Source organism: Thalassophryne amazonica, chromosome 3 (assembly GCF_902500255.1).
Source record: "Thalassophryne amazonica chromosome 3, fThaAma1.1, whole genome shotgun sequence".
NCBI lineage: Eukaryota > Metazoa > Chordata > Actinopteri > Batrachoidiformes > Batrachoididae > Thalassophryne > Thalassophryne amazonica.
In genome coordinates this window covers 71,100,126-71,114,647 of record NC_047105.1, presented here as the reverse complement: position 1 = coordinate 71,114,647, position 14,522 = coordinate 71,100,126, and the positions used below count along the sequence as shown (strand labels likewise).

Sequence of the window (14,522 nt, the reverse complement as noted above, 5' to 3'; positions counted from 1 at the left end):
GTGAATTGGCCATGTACAGAGGAGTTAATCATGTTTTTGTGTTGCACTGCAACCAATTACTCAACTGTAGAAATATATTTACTTATTTACAAAGAAAAAATTTTACCAAATTACTTGTCACACCATTTGCATTTGCAATGACCCCATGTAGTACTAACTCAAGGCCAAACAGATGTGACGCTTTAAAGAGGGCTTGTTCTACATCATTTCAGCAATTTAATAGACGCTCACCTGGCCACTTTATTAGGTACACCCATCAATTGGCTGTTAATACAAATAGCTCAATGCATTTAGGCATCTAGATGTCATGAAGATGACTTGCTGAAGTTCAAACCAAGCATCAGAATGGGGAAAAAGGGGGATTTAAGTGATTTTGAATGTGGTATGGCTGGTCTGAGTAATTCATAAACTGCAGTGAAAACAAAGTGTAATCAGTGAAAATGCACTTGTGTGTTGATGCGAATGGAGCCCGTTTGAAGCAAGCAGCCTCTGAAGCTTTGTGCTCCGGCTCAAGGTGGCTTTGTACAGACTCCGTGCACACTGGAGTACAAGCATAGAAAGAATTACCCTGAAATATTAATGTTTGAGGACAGAGTGTGTGCATTGTGTTTTCCCATTGCTGCCCTGAACCAACTGCTGGTAGAACAGAGGTGTCTGGGAGTCCAATACACTCAAGGAAAAAAAAAAAAAAAAAAAACTTTCTTGACTTTTGCCAAGTGGTGTGACCGTGCAGGTGGTCATTCTTTTATAGAAAGCAAAGTTATATTTGTCTCCTTTTTTATTACATGACATACAGTAAATACACAAGTTTTGTGAACCGGTGCACTTGTCATCACACCTGGTGCAAAGCAGTACCCAGCACAGTGCAGGTGTCATTGCTAATTTCCAACCAACACAACTGTCATTTTTTGTGCCCATCATCCTCATTCTTTACATAGCAAATGCACTTCACAGTAACAGTGCAGTAGCTCATTCATTTGTCCGGACTAGTTTGTATGTGTTCAAATACAACAAGCTGGCATTAGACACATACATGTCTATAGGACGATCAATATCAAGCATGTGGAGACAGCCTGCATAGATGATACCGTTAAGCCCAGTCTCATGTTTTTTTGTTTTTTAATTCACTATTACTAACCCTACTCCTACCCCCAACCCTAACCTTAACCATAACCTAATCCTACTCCTTCCCTTAACCCTAACCATAACCACCCCGACCCCCCACCCCTCCCCGCTTCACTTTTGATTTCGTGCAGCCATCACAGAATGTATGAGAATGAATTTGTGCTGCCATGACAAAAATGAGGCTCTTTTGTGACAATATCACAAATCAATAAATTGTTATTTCTTGCTGATGAATCATGACATGCCATGAGACTCGGTTGTTAATATGTAGGTACGTCATGAAAAGTTCTTTTGTCTGACCACAACAATGCATTGTAAAACCAAACTAACCAGACTAAGAGTATTCAAACATGAGCCTTGGTTCAGACCTTCTTCTCGACTTTCATGGCTGAAAATACACCCAATTACAATGTTTGGCAGAGATAGAAAATATTAAAGCTATGTGTCAGATGGATATTCGGTGGTATATGTCTTTAAAGTATTTTAAGTCAGTGGTATGTGTCTTTAAAGTATTTTAAGTTAGTGAAGTGTGTCTTTAAAGTATTTTAAGTAAGTGATGTGTGTCTTTAAAGTATTTTAAGTAAGTGATGTGTGTCTTTAAAGTATTTTAAGTCAGTGGTATGTGTCTATAAGGTATTTTAAGTAAGTAATGTGTGTCTTTAAAGTATTTTAAGTTAGTGATGTGTGTCTTTAAAGTATTTTAAGTTAGTGATGTGTCTTTAAAGTATTTTAAGTCAGTAGTATGTGTCTTTAAAGTATTTTAAGTCAGTGATATGTGTCTTTAGAGTAATTTTCAATATTTTAAGTATTTATTGTATTGTGCCATAGACTGGTGTCCTGTCCAGGGTGTACCCTGCCTCATGCCAGTCCGCTGCAGGGCCACATACAGACAGACAAACACATTCACATAGGCATGCATATTTGCGGTCAGTTTTGTGTCATTGATTCACCTAACCTGCATGTCTTTGGATGTAGGAGGAAACCAGAACACCGGGAGGGAACTCCCTTAAGCCATGGTCACAACCCACCATACTTGCACGTGCATGCAGTCTACTTGCAAAAACGTGGGCTAAATTTGGAGATCCGTACATCGTAAGTACTGCCTTAGTACGACTTTAGGAGCACACAGACACACGCAGACACGCCGTAGAGGTTTTAGTACATGCAGAACTTTCACTGCGGTCAGGCTGCGGATTCACCAGCAGTACAGATGATGCACATTGTGAGTACTGCCTCAGTACGGATTCAAAGCAGCACATTTTCATTCAATTACTATTGAATTAACCAAATCCATACGTAGGCAGTACGGATTATGGTACTCACCACATACTATGGAGGCCGACAGACTTGCATGCACGACGCAGCTTCTCACTTGAACTTGGACTTTATTTCCAAACTTCAGCAACACACACTCCACAGCTTCAGTCTGATAACTAGCTGTAACTTTTCGAGGCAAGTAAACACTCGTACAACTGACCGCTGCAGGCTGGACATGCTCATGCATCGCCAACGCCGAAAAACACCTGCCGCTCCGGTCCCGCTCATAAAAAAGAAAAGCGACCCCACACACATACATTGCTTTATTGTCAACTCTCTTTATCCTTACACTCCTAGAGACGTGCGTTGAACGTACTCCCTCCCTCCTCTTGCTACTGCCGCCGTACGTTTTCACAAAACGTAGTGGCTGTGGCATCCGCAGAAGACGTACGGCGAAAAAAAACGCACAGTGGGTTGTGACCAGGGCTTTAGGCAGGTGGAGAGCATGCAAACTCCACACAGACAGGACCAGGTGGGTTGTGATCCCATGACCTTCTAGCTGTGAGGTAACAGCGCTAACCAGTAAGGCACCATGTGGTGATTGGCAGACAGTAAATGAATAAATACAATAGATGAGAAAAGTGAAGAAACCCACAAGACAAGACTTTTATTTTAATTTCACAAGAATTATTTGTCAACAGTTAATTTAATCTATGGGTGGTGACAGTGATTTTGAAGATGAGTAAGAAGCAAATGACACTCACATGCAAACATATTTTTTCCAGCCCAGTCTCACGTTTTTGTTTTTTTTGGGGGGGGGGGTTTCCATCCTCCCGACATGAAATGAGTCACATTTTCATGACAGGGATTTTTTTAACTCACTAATCTAACTCTACTCCTACCCCCAACCCTAACCTTAACCATAACCTAATCCTACTCCTTCACCCAACCCTAACATAACCACCCCGACCCCCCCGCTTCACTTTTAATTTTGTGCAGCCATCACGGAATGAATTAGAATGAATTTGTGCTGCTGTGACATGAAATTAGGCACTTTTCATCACAATATCACGAACCAGTAGATTTATGTATATTTTGTGCTGCTGAATCACGACTTGCCGTGAGACCAGGTTGATTTTTACATGTTGTACAACAATGCCACTACAATCCTGTGCTAATGCTGGCTACATGGTATGAGTATATGAAGTTATAACCTCAACATTTCAGATTACGCCTTTTCCACCTCTGACGGGGTGGGGGTTGTTAGGTTGTTTTACACCCCCGTGCTGTGCCAAAAATGAAATGGCTATGTTAACAACTTGCCAGGCAAAAGCTTAACCCTCTGGGGTCCAGGGTAAAATTGGCCGTTTTTTTTTACTACTTTTGGTTTTACCTTCATAATTTACCATAAAAACTCTTTACTTTGTCTTGTTTGGTGTCATTTTTTCAGCACAACTTCACCTGTGTGACTTTACAGTTTTTTGTTCATTCTGACATAGTGTATTAACACAATTAACTTAAATTACCACACAAAAACAGAAAATCCGAATTGAAAAAAGTTTTTTGTTTACTGTGAAAACAACAAACATGTTTAACAAACCATTTTTATAACTTAGGATGTAAATGTAAATTTCAAAAACATATGTGCAAATGTAGAAACAACAAAGTTAGATACAACTATTTACTGTACATTAACATATAGCAAATGCTTCAGGTGTTTTTTTTACAACTATTTACAAAACAATAAGATGACACAAAATGATTTGTACCACTCAAAAAAAATTAAATTCCTGTCCAACACAAAACAGAGTACACACAGTCCTGACCAACAAGAGGAGTGTCACGCCTCCTGTTGTCCACTTGGAGGCAGTGTTGGCATTTTAGTCTGTCTTTGGTGGCGTTTGCTAGCACATGAGTGGGGCTAGCTCTCCACTGGCTCTTGTGAACTTTGTGGCTACCTAAATTGGTGTTTTCCTTAACCATTCTGCCTCTTTAGAGAAATGTAGGCAAATGGATCAACAACAAAAAAGAAGCAGTAGCAGTCAATCAGGTATATCCGAATATAATTTCTCCAAATAATGATATGCTATTTCCAACTTTCTACTTGCCTGCCTGGTTGTTGGTGTGGAACCTGACCATTATGCAGATTGTAAAACAATTCTTTAACATTTGATGTCAGAAACTGAATAGTTGTTTTATGTATCATCCATCTCAACTTGGTCAAGGTCCCATCACACTTAGCATGAGTGAGCACCCATGAAGCACGAATGAGCCTAAATGAGAAAAACAGCCAGTGTTGCCAGATAGGAAATACGCAACTATCATACCAAAACCTCAAAATTATCGTATTTTGGGAGAAATTATCGTACACAAACAAAACGCATACAACGTAGCTATTTTAGCATTTTTTGTTTGTTTTTTTTAATTTCCAAAGAATTTTATGTCACATTTTTAAACAGTAATTCACAATATCCCTATAGTAATGGGGAAACTATGGCACAAAAAGAACGCAAAGGCACAAGCAAATGCACTACCAGACTAGAAAGATTTTTTTTTTCTGTGAAGGGACACAAACGTGTTAATTACCAGACTAGCTGCTAGGCTCAAAAGTTGTGTGTGTAGTGATGGTGACGGGGGTGGGCTAAGCTACGTATGTGCGCATGTGCAGCCAAAACAGTCTACATATTTATTTATTTTATGTTTTTCTTTATTCGTTGACCCTTGGCATACCTTTGTACTTTGTGTGTTTATCATTAATCTTTAAAAAAAAATGCACTGTGTTGCACAACTTCTCAATCATAAAAAAAAGTTACAAATGTAAAGAAAGTGTGAAGTGAAAACGAACTATTTTGTTGAACACAGAAAAAATGTTGACACCTCCATAAGGAACTTGAACTTTTTTTATTTTTCTTGTATATCTCTTTGCCCTTGTGTTTTGTTCGTTTGTTATTGCATTTGTTGAAATAAAGTTTTGTAAAAAAAAAAAAAGGTCAGTTGTCTCGGGCCCAGGGAGGGAGGGGCAGGGCCGAGAATTGGGAACTCGTTACTTTGTATGGAGAGGGGGTGGGCTTTCAAATTACTTTGTCCCGGGCTGGCCAAAGCTAGCAGCAGCCCTGTGTGTGGTGTGTCTTTGATGCCGCCTGAGTGCAACACCTGCAAAATGATTCTTGGGTGTCAGAGACAGATGCATGTTTGGGCAACCAACTGAAATTATCGTACATTTTGGATTTTTTCCCATTACTGATCGTACATCGTACAGAGGGCAAAACTATCCTACAAATACGATAATTATTGTACATCTGGCAACACTAAAAACAGCCAATTTTTTTAGAACCACATTCGTGAGGGACAGACATTCGTACAGCTGTGTATGAATGCCATACGAATACCCAGAATGTGTGTTGAAGCCACCTCGAATGAGTCACGCACATTCGAAGTGCAGCAGCTCCCGAATTCTGGTTGACTACCCAGAGTGGAGGTCGAATGACGCAACACAAAAATAAAATAAAAAGACAAAGAATAAAAAGAACACAGCAGGAAACATCATGGCAGGAATATGCAGAATGCAGCTCCAATGCCATATATGCCACCTGCGGTTTGGGTGGAAAGCAAGCAAGAGGAGGGGTGCAGCAGAGCGAGCACTGTCTTCCAAATTTCTGAAGACCTGCCGTGTCCCACTGCTGGATGTCAAATGGCATCCAACCCATGAACTGATTACATGTCAGTTCATGGGTTGGCTGCTTCCCCCCAACACACACACACACTCTCTCTCTCTCTCTCTGGAAATCAGCTGTTTAGGGGAGGGGCGTGGCAGAGCAAGCTGTAGTCAGCTGTTATGAGCACATGCACGCACAGCGGGGTGTGTGGATGGTCCAGCCTGATGTACACACAGTGCTTGAGTGAGCTGTTCTGACCACACACATGTGCAGTGGGATGTGTGGATGGTCCAGCCTCACATACGCTCAGTGTTTCGATCAGCTGTTATTCCGGCCAGACTGAAAGGCGCAGGAGGCCATGTGATCGCCAGAGGCCTTTCCCCACTTCGAATGCCGTGCTGTGTATGTGCCATACATTGGAGCTGGCCACACAAATATGCCTGACTGTGTGGACTGCACTCATGAATGCTGTATGAAGATTTCGAATGCAGCTCAGATTTGTCCGAATGTAGTTCATGTGGAATTCAGGCTCATTTGTGCTCTTGTGTGACGAGTAGGTGTGTGCAGGCCAGTGGTGGGCACAGTTCCGATAATCCAATAACCGATATTTATCAAAGATAATGTTTTCATTATCGGATTATCTTTTCAGATAACTTTGAAAACCATTATCAGACTAATTATCTGTCCAATAATTTTTATACAGTTAACATGGTAAGCAAACCTTAACAACTACAAACATTTATAAATTTTTAAATCAGTTGCGCACCAACCTGTTAAATGTTTTGTAGCAAATGTGTAGTATCACCCTCTACAAACAGAGGAGAGCTGCTTCTAGAAGAAACTGCTCTATCCTCTGCAGGCAAAGGAGAACTGGTCACCAAAAAGAGGAAAAGGAAAAAGAAAAACCTCATTTCTTTTAACCCCATAGTGATACGCGGGCAATATCACCCAAGTTATCCAGAGACATACATTTTTAACTTATGGTTCAAATTTTAACCAAACTAATTTCGGACAAGTTATTTCAATTAATGTCATGTCTGAAGTTTTATAAAGTGAAAATATCAGATATATGTTTTAGTTTTAAAATAATGCACTAATTTTTAAGGTTTTAGTGTGGACATGCTGTGCTCAGTGCATTATGGGTATGATAGAGTAATCTCAGTACATTCAACGACAGGAGAAATGCATTTCAGACACTCTGATCAGGCTCCACGGACAACAACATTAAATTCTAGTGCCTAAAACTGTTGTGAATACATTTTCTGGGTTTATAGACGTTGTTATTGTATTTGCCTTTATTAAATTCCACGCATCTTAACGTAGCAGACACAGATGATCTGGAATTTTGTTTTGGCAAGTTTTCACGGTCTCTCCTGCCATCTACTGGCCAGTAGTCTTCATGGCAGTATTCGTCCAGAAGCTGGGCTGATATTTTCAATCACTGTACTTGATTCCAGCTCAAACTGTACAATAGAACCGCACAGTGTAAAAGTTCAGAGCGCACGATTTATGTTCTCACACACATTGTATGTTCAGAAACCACACATCAGACTCATGTTTCCAGAAGCAAAACTTAACAGAAGCTTTTTTTTTCAAACTTAATTTACATTTCTTATTTTTTACAAAAACTCATGATGGGAGACATCAAAGTTAAAAAAAAAAAACATTACAAGACAGGTCTGCGGTTTTTGCACAGGCACAGTGCGAGAGGTTGGACAGTTGTAGCGCTTCAGCAGCAGGATACCCCCACGATGGCCAACCAGAATATCAAAGAGGCTTGATTTTCATCTGACCATACGATCGGCGATCAGGAGATGGTCGTGAGATGTTAAACACAGCTCGTTACTCCATGTATACTAAACGATGCAGGACGTGCAATTCAGCAGAAAAAGGGCCAAAACTCGCACTGGCACCAGTAGATCATGGCAGTGTTCCATTTATTTTGACACCAGTTATATCAGACAGTTATTTAATTACAACTTGGCTTTTTTTTTTTTTGAAAATGCCTTTTTTTACAAATAAAAAATGGCATATTTTACAAAAGCACATTCATCTGTAAACACCAACACACGACACACCTCACATTAATGTGTTGGTTTACATAATGAATGAGTCAACCAATCAGTCTTAGTGGAGGCACATTTTACCCAGAATCCTTTGCCATCTGTCTGTGTTTGTTACAAAACTTCAGAATTACTGAATTATTCAACATTAAAAGATATATGTTATATTTTAACTTTATACAAATGACAGAATTGACATTAATGGAGTTATTCTATCAGTATTCATTTTATTTATACACCAAACCATAACTCAGCACTGCTTTATTTTCCAAGCCCTCTGCCTGACGGCAGCATAGTGATTGAGTAGACAGTTGAGCTTTGTGGCTCCTCTCAGCTGCTTCTGTGCTGGAAGCCATGTAGTAAACAGGAGCTTCCAGCAGGGGGCAGGATGCTCAGAGGCAGAAATGCTGATTCATTGTTTGTGTCTGTCATTGCCTTTGATGCTACCAGAAGTGATCATGGTGTTAAAACTCAAAATCAGCTTGTTAGTAGTTGCAAGTGTACCAGAGACAATACTAATACAACAGCATGTTATTTGCATTATTATCACTTTACTGAGATACACAACACGTAATGCGTACATAAAAAGTTGGCTCACTTTAACTTTTGTCATGTCGGCTGGCGCGCACTGCTCTTACAAATTCGGCAGTGCGTCCTCAAGCTGGCTGCTTTGGCTGCTGTTCATTGTCGTACTTTCCATGAGAAAATCATCCAGAATATCCATATTGGGACCAACACACACTTCTCGCCTTTTTATGTTTTCCTCTGCGGACAGTTCTTGGGCTGCGCGCACACTATGACGTCATTTCTTTACGCACAGCAGGCGGGTATAGCCAGGTAGCGTTGATGTAACTCTACGCTACCGGCCTAACAACGCCCCAGTAAAGTGATAATAATGGAATTTATCGGTTATCTGTAACTTCCGATACATTTTGGGTGGTTTACCGGTTTAGCTTTATAAAAGATAACTTTTCAGTTATCTGATTATCTGTTATCGAAGTTAATTTTTCGGTTATCTGTGCTCACCACTGGTGCAGGCAAGGTTGTGACATTCGGCCAGGACTCCACATGCCACATCAATTTGAACAGCCCTTCGAACGCTCTCAGAATGCTCCGAATTGCGTATGAATTGCTGTACATTTAAACTTGAACTCACAGCAAATATATTTTATTCAGCTTATGTACTTACTGAAATGTTGTACAAATTGTGGGAAAATATAAGATTTTACTCAGCTTATGTACTTACTGAAACATTGTACAAATAGTGTGAAAATTGTTAGTGTTGGCAAAAAACGGATTTTAGCTGTCTCCTCAGTTTTGTCAAGTTAAACTCAGTAGCAAGGAACACTGACAGCATGCGTTTCACAGTAAAGGTATTTGCTGGGATGCTGGCATTAAACGTGTTATTGTGAAATGGTGTGAGCAACATGAACTATCTGATGTTGTTTAACTTTGCTACCAGTCACATCAGCGAGTCACCATTTTGGAAGTAGGAATGCTTCAATGTTGATCAAAATAAAGGTTTCAAAATCAAGGTTTTGAAAATTAATTTCCCAAATTTTCATAATAAAGGATGTACATCATCATGTTATGCACAAGCCATATCCGAAAGCTGAGGCTGATCTGACAAACAGAAAGATATGTGAGCCACATACTTGCACTCACACAGACACTTCTTGCTTCATAGATAGATATTGGTGAAGAGATCAAGAGGAATCGGTGGTTGCTTCCCTACTGTCTTTTGGTTGCTTATGTAGGCTAACAAGTTTGATAAGCCTCTTTTTTTAATTAAATGGAAGCTCGTACATATTGCTTATCTAAACACAAAAGCATGAAGGGAAATAAACTTGAGAGCTGTGACTGCATATTGTAACCTGCAACCTCACCAGTCGATGATGCTAAATCCTACACACTGTAGATTTAAACTATTTTTGGACTTTTAGTGCTCCAAAAACAAAACATAATCATGGGCAATAATCTGCTTGTCTTGCAAAGATTACAAAGTCCTTGTAAACTGAATTAGAAGTTATTGCACAAACATTTTTTCCCCCCTTTTTCCTCTCTCTTTGGTAATTTGAAGTAAACCATCTTCTCCAGTTTTTTTTTTATTACTGTTTTTTCAAATCTCTTTGTCACATTGACTGCTGTGGGTCAGTGCACTTTCATGGTAACAAACCACTGCCATTTTCCACCTGGGACTTAACCTTGTAACATCTGATGTTCAGTCATTCTGCTGTGTTGCTATAAGGCTTCCTTATCTACCATCAGTCTGCAGTTAAAACACACGGAGAGCAGAAAAGACAGAAAGATAACAGTGAAAACAGAAAACACTCCCCAGGGCTCCGCTCTGACATATAAAACAGAAAAGAATTGTCACATAAAATTCAATGTTGTACAGTTGAAGGTAATGTGTGCTGGATCAAGCACTGCTCAGCCACAAACTTAGAGAGGATCATATAATAAATGACGCTATGTATCATGATTATACACTAGACGAAGGAACACTGACATTATTGCCTCACATTTGTTAATATTTCATAGGATTGTCAAGAAAATCCCCTCAATTCTTGGCTGCAATTGTTTAAATGCAGAGGATTATGTGTGCACATACATGTACAGCCATACATAAAGTAGCACACCCATGCATGTGCACGTCACTGTGAAGAGAAGCTGTCATTACACTTTGTAAAAACACACACTTTTAAAAGCAATATTTAACAAACAAAAATCTAATTCTACAACCCCTGGCAAAAATTATGGAATCACCGGCCTCGGAGGATGTTCATTCAGTTGTTTAATTTTGTAGAAAAAAATCAGATCACAGACATGACACAAAACTAAAGTAATTTCAAATGGCAACTTTCTGGCTTTAAGAAACACTATAAGAAATCAAGAAAAAAAGATTGTGGCAGTCAGTAACGGTTACTTTTTTAGACCAAGCAGAGGAAAAAAATATGGAATCACTCAATTCTGAGGAAAAAATTATGGAATCACCCTGTAAATTTTCATCCCCCAAATTAACACCTGCATCAAATCAGATTTGCTCATTGACATTGACCCTATGTGTCTTTTTGCAAGGAATGTTTTTGCAGTTTTTGCTCTATGGCAAGATGCATTATCATCTTGAAAAATGATTTCATCATCCCCAAACATCCTTTCAATTGTCCAAAATATCAACATAAACTTGTGCATTTATTGATGATGTAATGACAGCCATCTCCCCAGTGCCTTTACCTGACATGCAGCCCCATATCATCAATGACTGTGGAAATTTACATGTTCTCTTCAGGCAGTCATCTTTATAAATCTCATTGGAAAGGCACCAAACAAAAGTTCCAGCATCATCACCTTGCCCAATGCAGATTCGAGATTCATCACTGAATATGACTTTCATCCAGTCATCCACAGTCCACAGTTGCTTTTCCTTAGCCCATTGTAACCTTGTTTTTTTCTGTTTAGGTGTTAATGATGCCTTTCGTTTAGCTTTTCTGTATGTAAATCCCATTTCCTTTAGGCGGTTTCTTACAGTTCGGTCACAGACGTTGACTCCAGTTTCCTCCCATTCGTTCCTCATTTGTTTTGTTGTACATTTTTCGATTTTTGAGACATATTGCTTTAAGTTTTCTGTCTTGACGCTTTGATGTCTTCCTTGGTCTACCAGTATATTTGCCTTTAACAACCTTCCCATGTTGTTTGTATTTGGTCCAGAGTTTAGACACAGCTGACTGTGAACAACCAACATCTTTTGCAACATTGCGTGATGATTTACTCTCTTTTAAGAGTTTGATAATCCTCTCCTTTGTTTCAATTGACATCTCTCGTGTTGGAGCCATGATTCATGTCAGTCCACTTGGTGCAACAGCTTTCCAAGGTGTGTTCACTCCTTTTTAGATGCAGACTAACGAGCAGATCTGATATGATGCAGGTGTTAGTTTTGGGGATGAAAATTTACAGGGTGATTCCATAATTTTTTCCTCAGAATTGAGTGAGTCCATATTTTTTTTCCTCTGCTTGGTCTAAAAAAGTAACTGTTACTGACTGCCACAATCTTTTTTTCTTGATTTCTTATAGTGTTTCTTAAGAAATATTACCATTTGAAATGACTTTAGTTTTGTGTCATGTCTGTGATCTGCTTTTTTTTTCTACAAAATTAAACAACTGAATGAACATCCTCCGAGGCAGGTGATTCCATAATTTTTGCCAGGGGTTGTATATCTCCATACTTTTGTTTGGTGAACTGTGTAGATGAGACGCACACACAGCTTCCCACCTTCTGACAAGCAGCAGTTATTTTCTGTCTCCAAATGCAAATGTGACTCCAGGCTGGGTATGTGCCTGAGGGCTCAGTTCGCTGACAGTATGCATCCTGGGGAGTGATCTATTGATCCATATTCAATATCTGCTACACTCTCCTGCTCAGTAATGTTGGCAGATGAATAAATAAGAAGCAGAACTGACAGCACATACAACTGCGCCTTAGAGGACCGTGGGCTGCCTAAATGGCTCACTTTCTTGTTTCTTGTGAAATGTCCCCCAGACCAACACTTACTGTGATAAAGATAACCGTGTGACATGTTACACCTTCAAATTTTTGGCACAAGTCCAAAGAAAGAAAGACACACAAAAGAAATGTAAGTACCATTAAAATAAAATGTGATACAAAGTTCAAATTGAGAAAAATTCAATTTGTAACTGCCCTAAATGTAAATGTAGGGAGCAAAAAGGAAGAAAAGACCAGGAGGAGGAGGGTTGTCAGGAACAATACATCTTTCATCTCTAACAAGGTCTGAAAGCTACAGAAACAGGCATTGACAACAACTCTCTCCTCTTTTCACCTGATCCTTTTCACATCACCATTCTGTGTTCCAGTCACATCTTGTACAGCACACTTCAGTGTATTCATACCTGATGTTTTCCCAAAAAAGCACCAGTCATCAAACTGCAGATCTGTGAACGTGCTCCCAAAATGATACCCCACCCCGCTCTGCCATACTACACCTTGTATGTGTTGTATATATTGGTACTGCATGAAATATTTCTGATCAAATATTTGAATGAAGTAACTGGTCAGCTTCCGCATCAGAGAGCCCAACAGGTCGATTGATACCATAGACAAAGGTCACGTATCTGTATAGCGGTTTTTGTCCCCAGTTGTTCTAAATGAGAACACAGTGTATGCAGCTGAAGTTAGCCGCCTCTGGCAAAACCGATGCACCCACCATCTTTTTTCAGAGTGGACCACTTTTTCTGAGTGCCAGCTCAAAGGGCATTTAAACTGAAAATCCCTCAACTTTCCAGACAGGAACCTTGATGTCACTGTAGCACTTTTTCAGGCAAACAAGAACATTATTTTTGCTAATTTGTCACGCAAAATCTATCACAAGAGACAAAAACAAAACAAAACTAGAAGCACTCGGAGAGCGCAAACCTCCGCCAAGGCCATAGGGTCACTGACGTCACATGGAATACCCTTTGGCAAAGAGACTTATTCCACGTCGTTTCACGCATCTACCATCATGTTTCAGATTCAGTGGTTAAACCCTTTGATCTTCAGCAAATCTCTTTATTAAAGTGTCCCTGCCACGCCATGACGTTTTTACATATTCTTGAAGAATAAAAAAGCTTTTTCCACATGTTGTCTTTGTTTTTTTACCATAAATTTACATTGACAAGGATTTAGACATTTCGTTACCCATCTGAGAATTTGAATTTACCGCCTTCGAGTTGACCTACCTACGCCGCTCTGTTTATCAATACAGCAGACACGGACAGCGAAGGCACAGTGCACGATTATAGCAAAGATTTAAGTGACATATCGATTGTTTTTGAAGAAGATGAGGAAGTTTCTGATGAAGATATTAACGGTGTAAATAATGAGCGGCTCCAAACCACGTATGTTCCAGCCGAACGTGACAGAAAGAGGATGAAGCGCAGCTGATAGCTGACAGCAGCAGCGTTGTGGAGGACGACACAGAATGGTTTGTTCACTCACCACTTTCTTATTAATGATCATTTATTCTTGGCACAGTGTGTTTGTGTATGAAAAAAAATGTCAGCAGCACAGCGTGCTTAAATTCAGGAGTTTGTGAGTTGTAAGTTTCTGTACATTCTGTATATATTTAATCATTTATAAGTCAGTTTCTTGTGATTGCTAATTCTTCACTTTTTATTCAAAGCAAATGATTGCAAATCTTTATCTGAAAAGCTGTAGACCCAAATGGGATGGGGGGAAAAGATTTCTAAATAAAAGAAAATTTTACTTCTATATCTGTTGTCAAATTTTATCAGGTATAATATTGTAGAAAAATGTTTATGCTACATGGAGACTTTCCTGTCTAAAATACACATACAGAACATCTGTAATCATAAATTGTATCACATCTAATCTACTTTGAATGAACAGAACATGTGAACACAGTCA

The 14,522-nt window shown here is 39.4% G+C and overlaps 1 long non-coding RNA gene across 1 annotated transcript; it reads right to left on the bottom strand.

Annotated features, from left to right (window-relative positions):
• Nucleotides 1–301: 301 nt before the first annotated feature.
• Nucleotides 302–14,022, bottom strand: LOC117507933. The gene is made up of 3 exons (XR_004559895.1): nucleotides 14,011–14,022; nucleotides 9,775–9,780; nucleotides 302–388 (listed from the first exon to the last, which is right to left on the bottom strand). It is a non-coding gene; the product is annotated as an uncharacterized LOC117507933 (long non-coding RNA).
• Between the last annotated feature and the right edge of the window lie 500 nt (nucleotides 14,023–14,522).